Source organism: Arvicanthis niloticus, chromosome 16 (genome assembly GCF_011762505.2).
Source record: "Arvicanthis niloticus isolate mArvNil1 chromosome 16, mArvNil1.pat.X, whole genome shotgun sequence".
Classification (NCBI taxonomy): Eukaryota; Metazoa; Chordata; class Mammalia; order Rodentia; family Muridae; genus Arvicanthis; species Arvicanthis niloticus.
In genome coordinates, this window is record NC_047673.1 from 46,062,146 (window position 1) to 46,068,145 (window position 6,000).

A 6,000-nucleotide genomic window follows, 5' to 3' on the forward strand; every position below is an offset into this window, starting at 1 on the left:
CAACAAATAACAAACACATATGCTCCACTATGTTCATAGCAGCCCTATTTATAATAGCCAGAAGCTGGAAAGAACCCAGATGCCCTTCAACAGAGGAATGGATACAAAAAATGTGGTACATTTACACAATGGAATATTACTCAGCTATTAAAAATAATGAATTCGAGAAATTCTTAGGTAAATGGATGGAACTAGAAAATATCATCCTGAGTGAGGTAACCCAATCACAAAAGAACACACTTGGTATTTACTCACTGATAAGCGGAGATTAGCCCAAAAAATTTGAAACAACAAAGATTCAACTACCAGACGACATGAAGCTCATGAAGAAGAAAGAACAAGTGAGGATGCCTAGGTCTTTCTTAGGAGGAGTAACTAAATAACCAAGGGAGCAAATATGGAGACAAAGTGTGGGTCAGAATCTGAAGGAGGGGTCGTAGGGAGACCATTGTGTCTGGGTATTTATTCCATAGGCAGTCACCAAAAATAGACACTGATAGGGATGTCAGGATGGGAAAGCTGACAGCAGCCGGATAAGGCTGTCTCCTTAGAGGTCTCTCAGAGTCGGACATACCTAGAGACAGATACCCACAGCTATCCATTAATCTGATCAAAGTTCCCAATGGAGGAGTTAGAGAGTAAATTGAAGGAACCGTGAACCATAAGGGCTGGTGGCCCCGTGAAGAAAGCAACAATACCAACCAGTCAGAGCTCCCCAGGGTCTAAACAACTAGCCTAGGAGCACATAGGGAGAGACACATGACTCCAGCTGTATATGTAGGGGAGGATGGCCCTGTTGGGCATAGGTGGGAGACAAGATAATTAGTACCCTGAAGGCTGAGCACTGAGGGGGGGGATCTGAGGGTGGGGAGGGAGGCTGGGGGTAGGTGGGTAAACACCTTCATAGAGGCAGGAGGAGGGGGGATGGGATAAGGGGTTCCTGGGTGGTGGGGGAAATATGGTAAGGGGATAAAATTTGAAATGTAAATATTATATCTAATAAAAGAGGGGAAAAATAGAAAAGCGGTTAGAACCAACATTCTTAATAAAATGTCAGCCCTCTTCTAAAAAAAAAAACAAAAAAAAAAACTATCTTGATACTAAAATTTGTTTTGAGAATTGTATATTGCAGAATGATCAGCCTTGGTGTATCTACTCAACAAGCAAGCTGGGCAGACCTGCTCAAACCTCTGAGGTCCGTGAATTCCTTCTGGAGGCAGCGAAGACACAGCATCAGAGGATTGTCAATTTGCTCTCCCCCCCACTCCTCTTCTAATATCTCAACACCCATAATCAGCTTGAAGAAGCTAATGATGAGTCAGCGCCCCTATTCCCTGGGCATGGGGACTAAGGTGGTAAATGTTGGGCTGTCTCTCTAGGGAAAAGTAGTGGTTTTGTCGGAATAGAGAGGATTAGCTAGGGTTTATTGCATAGCCATAACCTATTAGTAGAAATCTGTATAATTAATATCAAGATGAAGATATAAATTCTTAAATTGCACCAATTTACTTTGTTTACAAATTTTAAGGTTTTCATTGGCATGAGCTTCTTAGTGATATAAGAGTGAGATGAATATTGTTACTCTCATAGGCATTGTACCAGTATAACACATTTAGGAATACAAAGCTTAGACCCAGTCCTTCTTCAACTTTTTTAACTGATTTGAGATGGTCAGCCTGTGAGTTAAGGGACTATAGCAAATTCATGACTTGGAGTTTATTATAAGGGTGTTCTCTATGTTTTATTTAGAAATAGCTGAGTGGAGTTAACAGGCAACAGTCCAGATTACCTTACATGGATAGCTGGTTTTCAAAACATCAGAAATCCTTAGAATTGACATGACAAACATTTCAGTATTAATGTTCATTTTCATTAGAGACCTGTCTGCTCCGGACAGCTTCCTATGTTAAATTCTAAGAAGAAATTGAGCATCCTTGGAGTTACTCCAGTTGTGGTGAGACAGCCACTAGGCAAGAATTGCCACTTTCCTTCTACAGACAAATTACTGTCCAGAAAAGGACACACTTGCAGAATAGTCGACTGATTATATCTGCCTAGACAGAGTAATCAGCCCTTAATAATTCTGCAGCACTAAGGTCTGTCAGATGATCCTGGGCCAGAAGGCAGAAGAACAGATGCTCCAACGTTTTGAAGTAGGGGGAGTGTCCAGGTGTTCAGAGGTCTCTATAAATTGGCTAAGTTTTAGAAGCTATGCTTTGTGCTTCCCACAATTAAAGTCAACTCAGTCATTCTGGATTTCTGACGGGGTTGAAAACTTATAGCTATTTACCTTGAGAGAAAAGATCTGAGTGTATGGTCATCAGCTGACATTCATCCTAAAGCCAGGTTCAGAACTAAATGTTTTAGTTAGGAGAGATGACAGAGGTGCTGGTAGGTCAACAAAAGGATGGACTGGGTATTAGGACTATCTTGTACCTCACTGGTACAAATTGGCATAATTATGGTCTAATTGTATTTTGAGAGAAAAGTTTCCTTTTAACAGGAAGGGTGATGTGTAGAAGGAGCTAAGGTGGGAGGAGTACTGAGAGGAAGAAAAGGAGTAAGAAGAGGAGAAGAAGAAGGAGAGGAGAAGCTAGGTGATGAAAGAGAAATAGAGGGGGGAGACAGGGAAGCAGATGTTCATGAATCTCCACCAGTCAAAGATAGTAGATATATCTAGGTTGGGTAGTGGGTTACACCTCTGATTGAACAATACCAAACTTATAAAGCCTATGATTAACATTTTTTTAAAAAATGTATAAATGCAAAAAGGAAAAGGGGGCATGGGATAGGGGCTTTCTAAGGGGGGGAATGGGGAAAGCGGATGGCATCTGAAGTGTAAATGAAAGATCTAATAAAAAAAAGGTATAAGATTTATTGATCAGCACATTAAATATAAATAAAAGATAAAGGTAAATACCATACAAGCTATAAATCAGAGTGTAACCAATACCTATAAAAACAGAAGAGAAAGTCCAATTAATTTGGATGGTAGACCAAAGTAGTTATAGGAGTTTTAGATATCCCCACAAAGTAAACTTTATGCAATAAAAATATCCTTACCCACAGATATCAGGTTATTGTAATTCTCTAACATGACATCTCTGTACAAAGCCCTCTGAGCAGAATTCAGACATTGCCACTCCTCCTTTGAGAATTCTATAGCCACATCCATGAAGGTCAGTGGACCCTGAAATTAAAAGTAACAGTATCTCCTTGAGTCAATTGGCCAAAGAAATGTTAGTTAAATACACAATTTTTGGTACCAATAACTAAAATACCTATTTGATAAATTGTATCAGAGAAAAAGAATGTTGTTTCTTCTCTGAACAATTCCAAAAGTCAAGCAAAAATGATGCTGATTGTGGTGAACTTTTTGGGGATCATATGTCATGATAACTTAAATGATCTAATGGTGGTCACTGAAGCCTCCAGGAAACAGAGATATTTACAACAGTATTCATAGCAGTACCAATATTACACTTTTGGATTTTCACTAAAAATAAAATTGTAATTCACAGGCAAATGGATAGAACTAGAAAATATCATCCTGGGTAAGGTAACCCTATAAGAAAAGAAGACACATAGTATGCACCCACTGATATGCAAATATTAGCATAAAACCTGGAAATACCCAAGATACAACTCACAGACCACATGAAGCTCATTAAGAAGGAAGACCAAAGTGTGAGTGCTTCAGTCCTTCTTAGAAGGAGTAACAAAATACTCAATGGAGCAAATATGAAGACAAAGTGTGGCATAAAAAGTAAAGGAGGGTGCTTCTGAAGACTGCTCCACCTGGATATACATCCCTTGTGCAGTCACCAAAGGCAGAAGCTGATGTGGATGTTAGAAAGTGCATGCTGACAGGAGCCTGTTATAAGTGTCTCCTTAGAGTTCTGCCAGAGCCTGACATATACAGATGCAAATGCTCACAGATAACTATTGAACTGATCAAGGGGTTTTCAATGGAGAAGTTAAAGAACAGACAGAAGGAGCTGAGGCGGTTTGCAGCCTTATAGGGCGAGCAACAATACCAACCAACCAGAGCTCCCAGGGTCTAAACCACTAACCTGGGAGCATAGAGTGGAGGGAGAACCCATGCCTCCAGATGTATAATAGGAGAGGATGGCCTTGGGAGGTCATAGGTGGAAGTGGCAGTCCATAGTCCCATGAAAGCTGGATGCCCCAGTGTGGGGAATTCAAGGGCAGGGAGCTGGGACTCAGTGGATGGGTGGGGTACACCCTCATAGAAACAGGAGGAAGAAAGTTAGAATGAGGGTTTCTGAATGGGTAAGAAATGGTAAAAAGTGATAACATCTGAAATGTAAATACAATATGCAATGAAAAATTACTTAAAATATTATAATTGGGCTAGGACTACATGAAGAAATCTATTAAATGGGTGCAGCTGTAGGAAGGCTGCAATAGACCCTCAGATAAATGATTCATGAAACATGGGCCTTTAGTCACAGAGAAATAAATACCCAAGTGACTCAAAGTTAAAATCTAGTACATACATTCATCTGTAGCCTCATGTAAACACATTTTTGTGATCAGAAAACTTTAAGTATTTTCAAATTATGTTATCATTTATACAAGTTATACTGAAAAATTGAATGAGACTGGTAAAATGGAACATCTTTTTTTAGCTCACCAATGACATAACTATTAAAAAGGCAATACTGAGAATCATATGAAACACTAGCTATGTACATTTGAGTCAGAATAGGTAAAGTTTGAATGTTCTGAAAATGAAATATTCATCTAAGAACAGTCACCTTGTCCCATAACCATGCACACATTTACCTGAGAAGAAGCCATCGTTCCTTTCTCATTCAATAGGGAAAGTCTCAGTAAAGTTAACATTAAATTTACAGCTTCCGGAAACCATCTTAATGTAGAGTAGCAGATCCTTCCTCTTTCTAGTAAAACTGAAGAGTAGGAAACAGGAATTAATACAGGCCACACCCCATGCCTTGCACCAGAAAAGACATGAAGAAGTGATAAGCTTCTACAGGCAGAAGAAACCAAAAATATTCAATTTTCATTTCCATCCACTTCCCTGAGCTGTTTTGTCAAAACAGAATTGACACATCTCTTTTAAATAACAGCCAGAATCTTTGAAGTAGCCACTGCTGAAGGGATTACTCATACTGGGGAAGCAAGAGACTTACCTGGGGCCAAGAAAATCAAGGCAATAAATGCCTGCTTCACCACTGTCTCTGCAGAGATATTTCTTTTGGCTTTCATGTCCTGTTCTAAAGTATTATGAGTTTGTGGTTTTTAAGAAAGACCCAGCATCATATTATTTTACCAGGTCCTTTTTAACAGTGACATTGCTAATTTGGGTTTAAGGTCAAAATGTCTTTTTGTCTCTTTGCCATTTGTAATGTTTTCACCTGTCATAGAAGGAAGCTGAAATTCATTCTCCTATAATGTCTTCCATGTTAGTCCTCTGGCTGATAAGAGTCTGAGATTACAGTTATACTAAGGCATCTTTACCAACAAATATCACTTAATTTTTGCAAAGAACATACTGGACAATGGAAGCAGACAAGTTTTACTATGCTGCAAAACTCACACTAATGGACTCACACCAGTCTCTAGAATAAATACTAACATGAAGTCATATTGTGCCTCAAGGTTTTGTTGGAATTTTCCATTTGTTTTTTTTTCTTTATGTGTTCTTTTATCCTGCTATGATATTCACATATTGTGGCTATATGACCTAGATGGGAAAAGTTTTAGAAATGCAAGATTTAGTTCTATTCTACAAAGAGATTTTCAAATTTCGTGGTGTTTATTTCTGCCTCAGGAGAATGGATCAGACAAATGGGAAAGGGTATTTAGCAGGGTGCAGGGGTTGGGTGGTAAGGGACACTAAGAAAACTGGAATCCCAGATGCATCTATGGGACTTCCAGAAGGTTCTTACCAAATGATTTGAGTGGAGCATATCTTATAGGCTCGTTCAGGATATGGTGTCTCAAGGGGCACAG

General features: G+C 39.2%; 1 pseudogene; it reads right to left on the reverse strand.

The window, feature by feature from the left end:
- Positions 1-4,824, reverse strand: part of LOC143434578 (uncharacterized) — a 365,164-nt pseudogene extending 360,340 nt beyond the window's left edge.
- Positions 4,825-6,000: the final 1,176 nt, after the last annotated feature.